Source organism: Stenella coeruleoalba (assembly GCF_951394435.1).
Source record: "Stenella coeruleoalba genome assembly, chromosome: 4".
NCBI classification, from domain to species: Eukaryota; Metazoa; Chordata; class Mammalia; order Artiodactyla; family Delphinidae; genus Stenella; species Stenella coeruleoalba.
The window spans coordinates 31,643,250-31,661,405 of NC_137149.1; the positions used below are offsets into that span (position 1 = coordinate 31,643,250).

An 18,156-nucleotide genomic window follows, 5' to 3' on the forward strand; every position below is an offset into this window, starting at 1 on the left:
AACAAACTAGTGGTTACCAGTGGGGAGAGAGGAAGGGGGAAGGGGCAAGATAGCTGTAGGGGATTAAGAGGTACAAACTATTATATATAAAATAAATAAGCTACAAGGATATGTTGTACAGCACAGGGAACACAGCCAATATCTTATAATAACTATAAATGGAGTATAATCTATAAAAATTTTGAATCACTACTATGTCATACACCTGAAACTAATATAATATTGTAAATCAACTATACCTCAATAAAAAATAAATAAAAATAAAATAAAGAGAATCTGGAGTCAAAACTCAAGGGATAATGCCACAACCATCACCACCATCGCATGTGGACCATCATCTTACCCCAAACAAATGCAAGGCTGTAAGGACGGCCACATTTCTGTTAGGCAACTCTGATGAAAGGCCCGGGAGGCTCCACTTGCTCTGGAATCAATAAGACTTTTCTTTTTTTGCTAACACCTTGATACTGTCCTTTAAAATAGACAGCATACATCTGTACACAAATGTATAGAATGATAAAAAGTTAACTCCCTCTGCCCCAAAGTGGTTCAGTTTATATGCAAAATAAAACAGCCCCCCCTCAAATGTAAATACTTGCTATACTTGACGTGTGCATACGATAAATCACGAGATGAAGCAGCTCTTTCACAGGGCTGGCATAAAGGAACAAATCAAAGCACTGATTGTTCTAGAAATTCTCTGTATTAGTTTCCTGTTGCAGCTGTATAAGTGACTATAAAGTTAATGGATTAAAACGACACAAATTTCTTCTCTCACACTTCTAGAAATCAGAAGTCCAAAAGGGGACTCAGTGGGTTAACACTGAAATGTCAGCCGGGCTGTGCTCCTTTCTGGAGGCCCGGGGGAGAATCCATTTCCCAGCCTTTCCCAGCTTCTTAGAGATCTTGTGCATTCCTTGGCTCGTGGCCCCCTTCCATCTTAAGCCGGCAATGGCCATTGGAAGTTTTCCTAAAGGTGCCAACTCTCTGATTCTGACTCTTCTCTTTCACTTTTCCACTTATAAGGACCCTTGTGATTACATTGGGTCTACCCAGATCACCCAGGATACTCTCCGTATCTTAAGTCAGCTGATTAGCAACCTTAATCCCTCCTTGCCAGGTAACATAACAGGTTCATAGTTCCTGGGGATTAGGATATGGACATCTTTGGGGCACCATTATTCTGCCTATGACCATCTCCAAGAGTAACTAGAAAACATTCAAAGAAACCTCACATATGCAAGCTAGTCTCCTCCAATAAGGATTTTTAAATATTTTAATGTACAATGGGTGAAAGCCCTAAAACTTAAAAAAATAAGTAACATTAAAGCAGCAGGAGGACTTCCCTGGTGGTGCAGTGGTTAAGAATCTGCCTGCTAAGGCAGGGGACACGGGTTCGATCCCAGGTCTGGGAAAATCCCACCTGCCACGGAGCAACTAAGCCCGTGCGCCACAACTACTCAGCCTGTGCTGTAGAGCCTGTGAGCCACAACTACCGAGCCCATTTGCCACAACTACTGAAGTCCGCGCACCTTAGAGCCCGTGCTCCACAGCAAGAGAAGCCACTGCAATGAGAAGCCCGCGCACCACAACGAAGAGTAGCCCCCGCTCGCCGCAACTAGAGAAAGCCCGTGCACGGCAATGAAGACCCAACGCAGCCATAAATAAATAAATAATTTTTTAAAAAATTGAGAACTCAAAAAATATGTTTAAAAAAAAAAAAGCAGCAGGAAGAGGTTGCAGCTGAGTGTGCTGATCAGGGGACTGGGAGAATGAATGCACGGCTCCTTTCCCGGACACACCACCAGGCCTGACTGAGCACTCACAGGCTTTTTGAGAGAAATGTTTGACAATACTGTATCATCAATACATTTCAACAGCAACACTGAAATATATGACCTAGCTGTAGTCCTCCACACGGTAAATCATAAGGAGGTGATAGCATGTGTGGACGGGTGTGATGTTGCCTTTGCTAAAACTGCATGTGCAAGGATAAAATGAGGCCCAAGGTGTGAGATACATGCTAGATTCTACAAACCACAGTGCCTCATACTAGCTGTGTGACCTTAGGCAAGTGACTTAACTTCTCTGTCTCAAAAGAGGAGTCTTAAAATGGGGATAATGATATCTGTCTCAGAGTGTTTAAGGAGGAAGAGATGAGAATAAGAGTTCTACGTGCTCAGAACAAACCCTGGCATAGAGTGAATGCTTCAAGTATTTGGAAAATAAAATTGTAAATGTTCCTGCTTTGCTGCTTATAACTTGCCAACCAAACTATACACCAAGGGAGTGCACCTCTCAGCACTAGCCAACCCATCACAGAGGATATGATATTATATATATACACACATAAATATTGATTTAACAGAAACAATGCCCTTTGTTGCTACTAAAGTTTGGTAGCAACTACTGGGGCAGTAATAACTGGATGGTTAAATAACTTGCAGATCAAATGCAAATCTCACAAAACAGTAGCGGCTGTGTTAGATAGACCGTCTCAGGGCCTCCTAAAGAAAGATGTAGAGCATACTGTCCGGGGAGGACAGTAGGGTCTGTGATTCTTAATGGCCCCGCATTTTCTGGGACAGTGGTGCTCATGGTACAATACTCCGCAGAAGGCTGAGCTTTGTGAGGGACAGTGGCAGTTATGCTCACCAGCGCTACCAGCATCTGCTGAGAGGGCTGGCATATTGTGATGGCAGCTTTGAAAGCTTTTCAGCATTCACAGCTGATGTTATATACTTCTTACGAAAGTTCTTGAATTCAATGGCAGTGGACGACCAATTTTAATAATTTTATTTTAACCCTGAAGGAAGGGAGGAGGAGAGAGGGATAGGACCCAGATCCTACCAATGCAGGCGAGATATCACAAATGGCTATTAGGTTACAAGAAAAATACACTACCTTCATGAGAAATAACGAGAAACAATTTGATTTGGGGGACAACAGGAATGAACCCTTTGTTTGAAAAGTTAGAAGTATAGTCTATATGCAAAAAGTAATAGCTGAGGGCTTCCCTGGTGGCTCAGTGGTTAAGAACCCGCCTCCCAATGCAGGGGACACGGGTTCGAGCCCTGGTCCGGGAAGATCCCACATGCCACAGAGCAACTAAGCCCGTGCGCCACAACTTCTGAGCCTGTGCTCTAGAGCCCACAAGCCACAACTACTGAGCCCATGTGCCGCAACTACTGAAACCCGCGCACCTAGAGCCCTGCTCCACAGCAAGAGAAGCCACGACAATGAGAAGCCCGCGCACCGCAATGAAGAGTAGCCCCCGCTCGCCACAACTAGAGAAAGCCCGCGCTCAGCATAAGACCCAATGCAACCAAAAATAAATAATTAATAAATAAATATTTTTTAAAAAGTAATAGCTGAGCCACCAAATATTAACTATGAACCAAGCATTATCATCAGTGTTTTACACATTTAAAGTAATATAATCCATTATCACCTTAGGAAGTAAAAACTATCTTATTGCCATTTCACAGCCAGGAAATGGAGGTTCATCAGAGGAAGTTGCTCAGGTCACCTAGTGGTGAGGGATGTTGCTGGGACTTAAGTCCAAGTGTGGCCCGAGTAAGCCTATGGGCCTTTGTCTCTCTGGCATTACTTCATGGCCTGAAGCAGCACAGACCAGAGAAGCATTCCAGGAGATGGGTGGTAGACATACAATCCCATATCAAAATATGTCCCCCCCCAAAACCTGCTGTATCTCCAAAGCTAGCGGAGAGATTACAGAAAGCCTAGGGGATACTGGGCAGTGCGTGGGCAAGAGAGTCGGCTGCCCCTGGCTTCAAAACCCTGCTCTTCTTCTCACCAGCTCTGCAGCCTTGAGTATGTTAACCTTTCTAAATTGTTTCCCTACTTCCACAGTGGAGATAACACAATTTCTATTTTGCAGGGCTGTCTGAAGATAGAGAATTTGATTTAATCTCCTCTAGAACCTATCTCAGAGTATCTACCATTATCTAACCATCGCTATTTTACTGCGCTATCTGTGTTTGGTGAAGCTTGGAGAACTGACTCAAGCGTTTGGCAGCTCTCTGTTTTAAAGGCTTAGCTTCATTTTCAACTCCTGCTGCCAGTCTTTTCCTGAGAGGTCTTCACTTCTCACTGGAAGTGGGCTGCTATCTAGAGGTGTCCCTCCTTGGCATACCAATTAGCTAAGTGATCCCTAATTCAAAACCACTTTAACCCTTTTCCCTACTCCCTAAATGAAAACTCGTTCCTTCACATTTTCTCTAGTTAGATCAGACTACCTACTTAAAGTACTCCCAGGTAAGGAAGAGTATCCTGAACCCATCTGGGTGGGGTGCATGTTAAGAGGGGCTTCCCAGGACGATTCTCACCAACAGAGCAGGGAAGAGAGGCCCGGAACATGCATTTTCACCCCTGGCAGGCCAGACCCTACAGGATCACAGGTGACCCCAGTTTCAACAGCAGGAGCCAATTCCCAGCAAGCCTTGGGATTAGGTACTACCTTCCAAGGGACACAGAGTCTGCCTTTGGCACATCTGCATCTTTCTACAGTTGTTTCCCCACCTCCAGGGCTACTCCTCCCTTCAGTCCCTCCCATTTGTGGAAAAGCTTTTCAGAAGTTTAACTCTTATCACGTATTTTGCATTTCTAATCATCTTAATTGAAAAGAGGTCATTAAATGCCCAAGGTAGGGGACTTCCCTGGGCCAGCAGTCAAGAGCTTCCACTGCAGGGGGCGGGTTCGATCCCTGGTCAGGGAACTAAGGTCCCGCATGCTGCGTGGTGTGGCCAAAAATAAAATAAATTCCAGAGGTGGATACTCATCCCCTAGTTTTCCATAAATATGATGCCTCCAGGTCCACAGTTTCAACTGGATAGCAATTTGCCCTTATACAGGTACTCATCGAGCACTTTCTCAGTGTAGGCAAGTCCTGCCCGGTAAACTCAGAGTTAAGGATGCCCTAAGGTGAGAATTTCAGCTCAATGTCTCAATTTTGCCTGAGGCCAGCCCTAACACTTGGGCATTTCTCTTTCCACAGTCAAATGTATCACCCTAAATGAAGCTCAGCACAGCTACTACCAGGCGGAGAAATGACACTTACCTGAAGGTCCCTTCCAGAGTCTTTCACTTCATCTGACTTTTAGTAGCTAGCTGTCTTTTCTGACAACTGTGGCTTCAAAATTATCTTTCATCTCCTTTTATTCCCTCCTCTTTAACAATATTAGTATGTGGTTTTATTCTTTTTAAATAGTACAAGGGGTTTACTGGGAGAAAAGATGTAAATATAAGACAAACACTCAATCCAGTTAATGCTGCTTTTTAAAAAAAGATCTAAGAACGTGCACAAGTTTGTTTGAAAGTTTTAAGTGACACTATCAATCTAAAGACACAAAATTGTAAGGCTGAATTTTAAACTGTAAGCAAATCATCAAATTAGGGTTTGACAGTAGGGAAAACCAATCAGCAAATAACTGATTAACCTATTTATACTACAATTTTATTAACTGTTTTTTAAATTCTGCTTTGAATTAAAAGTCATTGTTAGGAATTAACAAATTGAACTTATCTGGGTTTCTGTATGAAGAGGCTGAATTGAACACTACTCATATTCCAACATCCTTTATCAAAACCATGAGGATAAAATAACTAGCATTGGATATGGAAATATAAACCCAAAGCAAAATTAAAAGTTTGACTTGGGACTTCCCTGGTGGTCCGGTGGTTAAGAATCCGCCTTCCAATGCAGGGGACGTGGGTTCGATCCCTTGTGGGGGAACTAAGATCCCACATGCCTTGGGGCAACTAAACCCATGTGCCGCAACTACTGAGCTCGCGCACCACAACTACTGAGCTTGTGCACCACAACTAGACAGTAGCCTGTGTGCTGAGACTAAGATCCGATGTAGCCAAAAAATAATAATAATAAAAATAAAAGTTTGACTCAAGGTAGCAAAGAGGGTATGATATTATAATAAAACTTGAGAAATGTTTAAATGAAGAAATGCTTTATACCTATAATGAAAACTAGCTAATGGATATTTCTTGCACTTTCATTCATTAAATCAACCGGAAAATGTCTTAGCAGTGATACACTTCTCAAGAGATCAAACAACAAATTTCTAAGATATTTTTATTTTATTATTTTATTTTTTTGCGGTACGCGGGCCTCTTACTGTTGTGGCCTCTCCCGTTGCGGAGCACAGGCTCCGGACGCGCAGGCTCAGCGGCCATGGCTCACGGGCCCAGCCACTCTGCGTCATGTGGGATCCTCCCGGACCGGGGCACGAACCCGTGTCCCCTGCATCGGCAGGCAGACTCTCAACCACTGCGCCACCAGGGAAGCCCTCTAAGATTTGTTTAAAAGGTGATCAGTTTAAAAGTGATGAGCTTATTCTAAACCTGATGATACATCTGCTGTATATGTAATATCTGCAAAATGCAACCTGTCTATCCTACTGGGTACCAAGGAGGCAAATTGTAGAAGTAGAATTTCTTTTCTGAGATACATACACCCCTATGTTCACAGCAGCACTATTTACAATAGCCAAGACATGGAAACAACCTAAATGTCCTTCAGCAGAGGAATGGATAAAGACGATGTGGTACATATTTTCAATAGACTTACTCAGCCATAAAGAAAGAATGAAATAATGCCATTTGCAGCAACATGGATGAACCTAGCGATCATACTAAGCGAAGTAAGTCAGAAAGAGAGACAAACACTTATACGTGGAATCTAAAATACAACACAAGTGAACATACCTATGAAACAGAAACAGACTCACAGACATAGAGAACAGACTTGTGGTTGCCAAGGGGGAGGGAAGGTTTGGGAGTTTGGGATTAGCAGATGCGAACTATTATATACAGGATGGATAGACAACAAAGTCCTACTGTATAGCACAGGAAACTATATTCAATATCCTGTGATAAACCATAATGGAAAACAATATGAAAAAGAATATATACGTATAACTGAGTCACTTTGCTGTACAGCAGAAATTAACACAACACTGTAAATCAACTATACTTCAATAAAATTTTTTTTTAAAATTTCTTTTCTGCCTGGCAAAATCAGCACTGCTCCATTCTGCTATATTTCCCCATAAAAGAAGTTCAGCTTTATGTCTAATAACAATAATACAAACACAAATAGTTGTTAAGAAAGGCTCTGTGTTCCGTTTTCATCATAAATCCCTTGCGTAATGAGCTGCTGACTTATTGTGCCCCTCCATAGAGAATGTTGATCCTATTGCTGAAATCTTATGAGAAACACTAAAGGAACAGAAATTATAACAAATTTGAAAGAGAAAGGAGAAAGTTTCTAATTCTGAATACGGTGAAAAAAAAGGCAGATAAATTAAAGATCATAATTCACTTTTTAAAATGACTAAAATCATCATGGATTGCACACATATATAGTTAGAAGGATACTTATTGCAGAGTTGCTTAAAATAGTGAAAACTGGAAACAAACTAACTGTCCAACGATAAGGGATTGGTTAAGTTGAGATGCAGCCATTCAGTAGAAAACTATAAAAGACGCTGTTTAAGCATATTTTAGTGATGTAGAGGCATCCATATTTGGGTGACAAAAAAAGTTAGAAAACAGTATGTAGAGAACAAACCCGGTTTTGTAGAGAATAATTTTCTAGCTGTGTAACTTCAGGAAAGTTCCTTAATTTTCTTAAAGCAGTTTTTTTCCTCCATAATTGTACCTACCTTATAGGTTAGAGTGAGGATAACATGAGATTCTCAGTATAAGGTAACTGGCATACAGCACTTACCACAGTAAATGCTATACATGTTAGCTCTCGATGTATGTTCATAGCGGTGAGAAAGCATTTGAGGATATAACACTAAGTGATTTTCTGGGTGGCGGCTGATTTGTTTACCTTGTACTTTTAAACCTATACAAGTAAGAAACTGAAATATTACACTATTCACATACAGTGATTATTCTCTTAAAAATCTACGACGGTGCTTTCTTTGCTCACAGTAAATAAATCTTGGCTGAACTGACTTCACCCTTCAGATTTCATTTAAACAAGTCTGCTCTGATATGGTTAAAATTAGTTGACTTGGGACTTCGCAGGCAGTCCAGTGGTTAAGGCTTCACCTTCCAATGCAGGGGTTGCAGGTTCGATCCCTGGTAGGGGAGCTAAGATCCCACATGCCTCTCGGCCAAAAAACCAAAACATAAAACAGAAGCAATATTGTAACGAATTCAATAAAGACTTTTACAAAATGGTCACATCAAAAAAAAAAAGGACTTCCCTGGTGGCACAGTAGTTAAGAATCCGCCTACCAATGCAGGGGACACAGGTTCAAGCCCTTGTCTGGGAAGATCCCACATGCCGCGGAGCAACTAAGCCTGTGAGCCACAACTACCAAAGCCCACGTGCTTAGAGCCCGTGCTCCACAACAAGAGAAGCTACCGCAGTGGGAAGCCCACGTACCACAACGAGGAGTAGCCCCCGCTCGCCACAACTAGAGAAAGCCCGCACGCAGCAATGAAGACCCAACACAGCCAAAAATTAAAATAAAATAAAATAAATTTATTTTAAAAATACTTGACTTGGGCTTCCCTGGTGGCGCAGTGGTTGAGAGTCCGCCTGCCGATGCAGGGGACACAGGTTTGTGCCCCGGTCCGGGAAGATCCCACATGCCGCGGAGCGGCTGGGCCCGTGAGCCATGGCCGCTGAGCCTGCGCATCTGGAGCCTGTGCTCCGCAACAGGAGAGGCCACAACAGTGAGAGGCCTGCGTACCGCAAAAAAAAAAACTTGACTTAAGGGCTAAATTTGTCTATATAATACTGTTACTGGGTAAAGCAAGGCATACGTGCATGGTTCAGGCATACGTGCATGGTTCAGCCTCAAAACTTATGAGACCCAGTTCACTAGAAAGCCAGTAGATCTCAAATTATCAGTGGGAGGCAGCCTATCATAGCCTAATCATTTCTGGTTTCCTCCCAAGTCCCTTCCTCTCTCCTTTTTGACTCTTTTCCTCTCCATAATCAAAGGCTAGGGGCTCTTTCTACCAGTCTTTAGGCCAGTTACAGTGCCTCCTTCATGTTAGCATTGCTAGTACCTAGCACAGTGGCTGGAATATAGTAGCCGCTCACTAAACATTCACCAACTGAATAAATATCTGATAGTAGTAGTTCACAATGGAGGCTTCAAATCCCTCATAAGGGAATTAGATAAAGGTGGATAGGCTACTCTTATCTGAAACTGTCTAGAATTCTCGGTAATTCTTCCTTAAGAAAAGAAAACAAACAACATCTCACTTCAACGTATCACTTCTTTAAAAGTTCTCATTTGTATTCCATTGTCTATTTTAACAGAGGTAAGATTATTTCTATGTTTTTCCCTATATTTTGTTTAAAGTCCCACAAGAATTCCAGAGAGTTTAATTGCTCAGAGAAACACAGCCAGTAAGTTACCACCCAGATAGCCTTAGGTCTTCTGGATTCTGATGCCCAAGATCTCTGCATCACACTGTGGAAAAAAACATTCCCTGTAACCTTTGACCCTAAAAGTTGTTGCAGATATAAGGTAAGAACAAATGTTTTCAGTAACACCTGAGCAAATGCTCCCTATCTCTCCAACTGTCTCCTAGGGGTTTTTATAAGATTCCGTGAAAACCCAAAGGTGTCCAAGTGTTTCCCTCCACGTTCAAAAGTCAACCAGCTTCACTGAAAAATGAAACTAGAGAAACCAAATTAAACATTAACTCGTTAAAAAAAACACTTCAACCAGAAGACTACTGTGAAGTAAGGTCAGCAGCAAACCAAGGAAAGGGCTACAATTTTGTCCTGCGTATTTTTTTAAAAGGCAAAAAAACAAGTTAAGGGTAAAGTTAGAGAGTTATCCACACATCCTTTCTTCCTCCAAATTCCATTTGTCACTTTCAGCCACTGCTCTGACTCTGTTTAGTGAATGGCAGTTCCCCTGGTATGGGGTGGGAACCCGAACTCTTTCAGGTATCCACACAGAAGCGTTGAACTTACTTCACACTCTGAGGAACTTGCCAAAGGATTTCACACCCTAAACCTCAACCCACCAGGTTTGTAAGTAGGAAATCCTGTGGAAATTAATTGGTGATTATCTAAGCCAGCTGGAACACACTATTTATATATAAACAGTTAAAATTTGTTGAGGTCTGCTTTGTGGCAGACATTATGATAGGTCTTCTGAGGTTTAACTCTCATTATTATCCTCTGAAGTTGTTACAGTCCCATTTTACTAGTTCAGAGTGTTTAATGCGACTGAGAACCCACCATTAACAGATGTGACTAGGATTGAAACCAAGGATTTGGAAAGTTAAGTTCAAAATCCACGCCCACCTAGAGGCACTAAACAATTGAATCTCTTCAAAAATTTAACATACGTGTCAAAACGATCCTAAGGTCGTATTAGAGCAAGCAAGATGAAATAGAAGAATGGCAGAGACTGATACATAAAAATTACAGGACATAACGTTTGAGTTGTTTAAAGACGTAGCCGCGGGCTATTAACCATCCATACCTCAGAGAAGTAGACGGGTCCAGTCGCACCTATCTGCGCTGAAACACCAAGCCTCCCTTTCCTTAAGGGTAGTAGCTTTGGAATGCCAAACGTGGAAACGTTTCAGTGTGGGCAGCCCAGAGCTGGGTTCTTACCGTTCACACATCATCAGTAAGTGCCTCTCAAAAAAGCTTAAAGACAGTCCCTCCTCCACCTCCTTTGAACTAAAGTCCTGACCTCCAGAGTGGCTCAGGACAATCTATGGTTCAGTCTGTGTCCTTTCAACGTCAGGACCGAGTGACCCGCAGTGGTTGCAAATGAATGAGATGAATGCTCAGAGCGTGGAGACGAAGCCACACGTCCATCCTCTCTATCAGGCAAAATCAGGGAAGGATGCCTTGGGGCGGGGCGCGTGGGAGCCGAATTAGAGCCACGTCCGCGTTCGCAGTCCACCATGCCCCCCCGCGCTGCGCCCGCCGCACGGCTTTCCAGCCCATCCTCCTCCCCGGCCCCTCCGGCGCTCCTTACCCGCTCTCACCTGGGGCTCCAGATCTTCCCGGCCGGACGCACCAGCTCCCGGGCCCGGGATCTGCTAGCGGACGGAGCCCGCTGCCGCAGCCGCAGCCGCCCCCGGCCGAAGCCGCTGTAAAGTTTGCTCGGGGTCTCGCCCTCTCCTGCCTCGGCCCTGCCAGGGAAGCACCTCCCGGGTCTCTCCCGCGGCTGCCGCTTCCGAGGCCGCTCTCGGCGGCGCTGCAGCACCGGCCGGGCTCTGGCTGCCGAGGACGGCTCCTTGCGCGCGGAGGGCGGGGTCTCCCCGCTCAGCCCGCGCCGCGGCGCTCGGTGTTTACCGCGGCCCCACGGCCCGCTCTCCCCGCCCGCCGCCCTGCGCGCTCCTGACATCATTCATTCTCTCACACCCTTGCCCGCCCACTCCGTTTCCAAACAGTGACTCACCCGGCGGCGCCCGCTCCCGCTGCTGTGGCTCTCCAGGCGCAGAGCGGATCTCGAAAAACCGGTGCGACTTCTTGAGAAGTGAACCCTCAGCCGCGGCTCTCTGCTCCCAGCCGTTAAAGGTGCAGGGAAGGAGGGGCTTGGCAGGCGGGGCAGATTGGCTCAGCGGGGAAAGGCTGGAGCGGACCTCCCTGAGCGGTGACAGAGAACAATCTGGGAAAGTTCTTTGGGTGCCACTCCCTGCAACTTTCAAGGGTGGGGCCGGGAAGAGATTCCCCCCACCCCCGCACGTTGCCTTTCTCGGGAACGGTTTCCTGACGTCGGTGTGAGTGGGCTTGGGGCACCAGCGGTTATTCACTGGGTATCGCTTTGGCCTGGGTCAAAGAGTGGGTTTCCAGACCTCAAGGATTGCCGGGCAGGATTAGTCATGGGTCCGCACGATGGTAACTCTAGGTGAGAGCTGGAAGGGTTCACCAAGTTAATGAGGCTACTAATACTTTCCCTTAGGTGACTAACCACCATGTCATATGTCCTGTTAATTGATTTGCTTCTCATTAAGGATAGAAAACAGAAACCAAAATGAACAGTGAGAGAGTAGCTCTTTGCTCAGCGGAACACTGCGCTTTTCCGCAGCTTTTCGAGAGCACAAGACGGCGGTGTGAGATTTCTTTGATGAGCTCAGCAGTTATGTTTTTAGAAGGGGTGTTGCCTTCTTTAAAATGGTCAAGGCTCTACACTTTTTGGAGTTGCTATTCATACACCTGCTGGGCAGTTTTCAAAGTAAACGATGGCTGCCTCGGATTCTAACGAGGATGAATCAGAGGGAATTCGGTCAAATCCTTATTGAATTTAACTGACAGATATGTTTTATGTTAATTTCTACTTTCGGACAGGGTAATTATGCTTAGGATTTGCACTGGCTTATGGGTGATTACATATAGTCAACAAAAATAATCAAGAGACATGTCTGGGTGCTCAGTGCAGAAATCATGGCGGTAAACAATCATCTGTTTATGATAATACAACAGGATGGTAACAGAAAAACAAACAAAAAAAACCACACAAAAAAACTTGCAGGACAGTCCCAAAACGGACAACTGTATGATGTCACTACAGGAGTTTCCCTGAAATGAAAACGCTCCTGAGTTAACCAGAGGTTCAACATCATTGTTGTGGAAAATGTACATCAAGGTACAGAAAGGTAACAACCCAGAACACCAACAATTGAAATGTATTTCACTTGGGTTTATGTTTCCTTTTCAATAGGAGTTCGTTTTTTACAAAACCCAGGCATTTTGCCCAGAAGGCACTAGCAAATGGATTGGCTTGCTAGGATGTAAAGTAAATAGAAATTCAAACCAACAGTTTTTATAGACCATCACAGATGTAATCAGAGGCTTGGGTGTCCTGTCCGCTGGTAACACAGAAGGACTAGATTCAAACGTGTAGCCACAGGAAAGTTTGAGTGAATATCCCACCTACTCCCTACTTTGTGACCCAAATGTTCAGGCATTATGGAGATATGTTTAAGTAAGATTTTCTACAGATCTCAGAAAATGATATTGTGGGCTTCGGGGTCTGTGTCCATGGGTGAAGTCAAAAAGCTCAAAAGAAGGCCTCCCATCCTGTGTGTCTTGTTGCAGATGTAAATCCTGCAGCTCTATCATACAAAGGTCTCTGTCTGTATGAGAGGCTGTTTAATGGGTAGTTTTAAATTTGCAGTTACTATTATGTCTCAGTTTAAATATTGTGAAATAAATAATTACGTGATTTTATTATACCACTTAAATACACCCCAGTAAATGTAATATTGAATAATATAATTGTGATTGAGTTCCATGAAGCTTTTCCATTCTATTCATTGTCAACATATGAGAAAGCAAATTATTCATCTTAATTTCCATGTTTTGAAAAACATTGATTGTCTGTCTCACAGAAAGGTGATTTTTTCTTCAACTGAACTTTTTGTTCATACAACGTATCAAAGTTTACTAAGTCCCTGATTAATCACCTTCCGAAAATAATAATGCTGAATGTTCTAAAGGAGAGATAGGGCTGACAGTTGTGTTCCTGTCAATTTTTTTTCTAAACCAGTACATGCTGTAAAGCGAGTTTTACAGATATTTCTTTGGTATGACACAACATACTGGTTAAGTTAGGAAAACATACATATCTGTAGTACTTACCTGCTCTTATAATAACTCCTACTCTAGATGTACCTAAGTCATTGACTCAAGCAACAAATGTTTATTGAGTTCCCACTTTGTGCCCACATTGTTTGTCTAAGAATCACCATGTGCATCTTCTAAACATATGTCTCAGCAATGGGAATGTTTGCTTTTTTAGAAAAATTACCTAAGGATGTTTAGAGCAGTACTATTTATAATTTCCCCAGGGTCCAGTGCCTGGCATGTAATTATTCAGTGAGTGAAATAAATGAATGAACAAGCCTCAAAGAACAAACTAATAGTGAAGTAATCCCATGTTATGAGATACTATATAGGCAATGGAAAAAAAAAAGAATAAAATAGTTCCATAGGCTCTTAGAAAACTCTGTGTTAAGTGAAAAATATGAGTTGATGAGAAATATATTCACCCACAATTTTTATGAATCAAACATAACTTCCGGGACTTCCCTGGTGGCACAGTGGTTAAGAATCCTTCTACCAATGCAGGGGACACGGGTTCGTGTCCTTCCTGAACCAGGAAGATCCCACATGCCGCGGAGCAACTAAGACCGTATGCCACAACTACTGAGCCCACGTGCCACAACTACTGAAGCCTGCGCTCTGCAACAAGAGAAGCCACCGCAATGAGAAGCCCGTGCACCGCAACAAAGAGTAGCCCCCACTTGCCACAACTAGAGAAAACCCACACACAGCAACGAAGACCCAACGCAGCCAAAAATAAATAAATAAATAAAATTTAAAAAGCAAAAAAAAACCCCATAACTTCCCAGGGCTTCCCTTGTGGCACAGTGGTTAAGAATCCACCTGCCAATGCAGGGGACGTGGGTTCAAGCCCTGGTCCAGGAAGATCCCACGTGCTGTGGAGCAACTAAGCCCATGCGCCACAACTACTGAGCCTGTGCTCTAGAGCCCGTGAGCCACAACTACTGAAGCCTGCGCGCCTAAAGCCCATGCTCCGCAACAAGAAAAGCCACCGCAATGAGAAGCCCGCACACTGCAACGAAGAGCAGCCCCCTCTGGCCGCAACTAGAAGAAAGCCCGCATGTAGCAACTAAGACCCAAGGTAGCCAAAAAGAAAACACTTTTTAAAAAAGGAGGAAGACAGGTTTTAAAAAAAAAACAAATTCCCCCCAAAAAATCCAGAATCAAACTATATATTACCTCTTGCAACGAGATACAGTCAGCCCTCTGTATCTGCAGGTTCTGTAGCCTCCGATTCAACCAAGATCGAAAATATTCAGAAAAAAATTCCAAAAAGCAAAACTTTAATTTGCAGTGCCAGCAATTATTTAGATAGCATTTACATTGTATTAGATATTATAAGTAATCTAAAGATGATTTAAAGTATATAGGAGGGTGTGCATAGGTTATATGCAAAATCTTTGCCATTTAATATAAGGGATTTGAGCATCCTTGGATTTTGGTATCCACCAGGGTCCTGGAACCAATACCCTGCAGATACTGAGGGCAACTGTATAGAAGGTAAGAATGGGAGGGGGAAACTAGTATTTCTGGACTATTTTTCAATAAGACGTATTACTTTTGAAATCAAAAACGACAACACAAGCAATATTACAACTGAGAAGGCAGTAATACGAGTCCATGACATAAGGAAGCTTACTGTCTAGCTGGAGAGATAATAACACCCAGAACAATAGAGATTAAGGCTGATCACCCTCTGAATTTGGGGTTTCAGATATTTATTCTGTGCCAGGTCCATCCAAAGAGCAAACACCTACCATTTATTGAGTACTTATTGTATGCCGTGGACTGTGCAAATTGCTTTACCTATATTATCTCATTTAACAATTTCAGCAACAATCTGAGATAGGTACTCATAATGCCCTTCTCTACATATAAGGTAACCAAAGAAAAGAGAGATTGTCATTTTCTGGAGATCACATTCAAGTAAGTAGCATCATGGGAATTCCCTGGCAGTCCAGTGGTTAGGACTCTGCACTCTCACTGCTGAGGGCCCAGGTTCAATCCCTGGTCAGGGAACTAAAACCATGCGACAAAAAAAAAAAAAAAAGTAAGTGGCATCATTGGGGCATAAAACCAGGACCTTCTGGCCCTAAAGTTCATGCTTTTGGCCACTATTCCTTAAATTGCATCCACACTGAGTGTTGTGCGCGGCGCTTCTGCACACGATCTCGGAGCTGAGGGGTCAGGCCCGGCTGTTTCATGCTAGGAGCTGTGGTGTGAAGGGCCGTTGATGCAAGGTCTCTGCATGCGGCACCCTGGGAGCAAGTGAAACTAGACCAAGCGCGCAAGAAGAGGTTAAGACCTTATCACCTGGATTCCATGTTATTTTTCCTGGGGACCTCAGTGGACTTTTTGCCTGTGACTAATAAGAGGTCCAGTCACAGGCCAAATGGACTTCACTCCAATGCCATGCCAATCGTGGGCAGCAAGAAATGGAGCCATGGCTGCAGGAATTCACCAAGCCTTCTCCAGGCTGGCCAAGCAGGGCAGTTCTTGCCACCCTGGAGCGTGAAATTGCGGAGCCAACTATAAACTGACAAGGTCCAGCGCAGTCGGAGTTGAGCCGATGCAATTATGAAATAACCCCGTTTTGAAAGTGTGTTGTCCAGATGCCGCTACAGCTGAGTCTTTTCACAAACAGCAAACTCTTGACCATTTCTTGCATGTTCATACTCCCTCATGAGAAGTGGACATCCATAATCTGTGAAAGGATTCCAAAGTGAAATTGACACCATTGCACTGAAAATCTAGGCTATTGAAACCTAGATAGTCCTGGTTGGGGAGGGGGCAGAGTTATTATTATTTAGAAAAAAACAACAGCTGTTTAATGATACCTTAGGAATTAGAAAAATTTCATGATTTGCCAAGATGAGCCAAATGTTGTGACACATTAAACACTGACATTGAAACATGCTCTAAAAAAAAAAAATTGCATGCACACTGAGTAACAGGGGTAATAGGGGCTTCCCTGGTGGCGCAGTGGTTGAGAGTCCGCCTGCCGATGCAGGGGACACGGGTTCGTGCCCCGGTCCGGGAGGATCCCACATGCTGCGGAGCGGCTGGGCCCGTGAGCCATGGCCACTGAGCCTGCGCATCCGGAGCCTGTGTTCCGCAACGGGAGAGGCCACAACAGTGAGAGGCCCGCGTACCGCCAAAAAAAAAAATAAAATAAAATAAAGTAAGGTAATAGTACCATATTATGCTGCTATTGGAAAATGAAGAAAAAATGTATAAACACTGTTAACATTTTGGTGTCCAGTCTCCTTCCATTAGATTTCCATTGTTTAAGATAATTTCAACAACAGCATACAAATTATTCTTATTCTGATTTTTTAAAAAAAATTAGCACTATATCATATGCTCTTTCCTCAAGATTATTATTTTAGTGGCTGGAAGGTGTGCCAAAAAAATATATATATGCTTGTACATGTATGTGTGTGCACTGAACTTGGTCTCTCTGAAATCTGGTAGTCTAGTTCTTGATTGGGGAGCAATTTAGTTTAATATTTTAATATTTTTCTACTAATGAAAATCCTTGGGCTATCTTTTTTAGAGTTAGTACTACTACACTATCTATACAGATGTTCTATATTAAAGGAAAGTGTTTTGGGTATTCAGAAGGGTAAATGAAATGTACTATTTGCCACATTTTATGAACATTACTGTCCATGCTGTTTCTGGACTGGAGGAAAATGAGGAGGGTGTAGGGACAGCAATACGCAGTTTTGCCGCAGTCCGGGTGTGACATGGCCGTGGTCTGCGTTAGGAGAGTAGTGATGGGAATGTAGAAGGTAGAGCAGATCTGAAGCATAATGGACAGAACTTGCAAATCAACTGGATGTGGGGATGGAGCCAAAGATGACTCCTACTTTTTTTGTTGACTTGAGCACTTGGGTGGATGGATGGTAGTGCCCTTATACCAGGACAAGGAATGCCAAGATAAGAACAGGTTTATGAAGGAAGATGATGAATTATATTTAAACATGATGGCTTTGAGATCTGACACGTATAATTGGAGATGTCAAGTGGGGAGCTGATGATAGTAGTCTGGAACTCAGAAAAGAGCCAGGAACTTGCAGATATAAATTTGGGGAGAGTCAGCATGTAGATAAGAAAGCCACAGGAGACCTTGGCAAAGACGGTGGAGTAGGAAGACCCTGAGCTCACCTCCTCTCATGGGCATACCAAAATTACAAATATTTAGAGAGCAACGTTTGATGAGAAAACCCAGAATCTACCAGAAAAGATCTTGTACAACTAAAGATATAAAGAAAGAAACAGCAATGAGATGGGTAGGAGGAGTGGAGTCACACACAGTACAGTCAAGACTCATACACCTAAGTAGGCGACCCACCAGTCCTGGGATCTCTGGGCCACGACCCCACACAGAAGCAGGCAGACACTGGCCCCAGGACCAGTGCAGCTCTGCAGCTTGACTTGTCAGGACCCAGCCAACGCACCAACCCTGGAAACCCCCAGGCCCCGGCCTGAACTAAGTGAAGTGGAGATAAGCAGTCTACCTGATAAAGAGTTCAAGGTGATGA

General features: G+C 43.5%; 1 protein-coding gene across 6 annotated transcripts in view; it reads right to left on the minus strand.

Moving 5' to 3' along the window:
* SGMS2 (sphingomyelin synthase 2) overlaps positions 1-18,156 on the minus strand; it is a 155,798-nt gene that overhangs the window by 75,345 nt on the left and 62,297 nt on the right. For 4 of the 6 annotated variants that reach the window (XM_079921073.1, XM_079921074.1, XM_079921075.1 and 1 more), the window contains one exon: positions 15,923-16,313. The gene's annotated coding sequence lies outside the window, so the exon portion shown is untranslated. Of the gene's footprint in view, positions 1-11,015; positions 11,197-15,922; positions 16,314-18,156 lie in introns of those variants that run through there. The other 2 variants (XM_079921077.1, XM_079921078.1) reach the window with 2 other exon arrangements.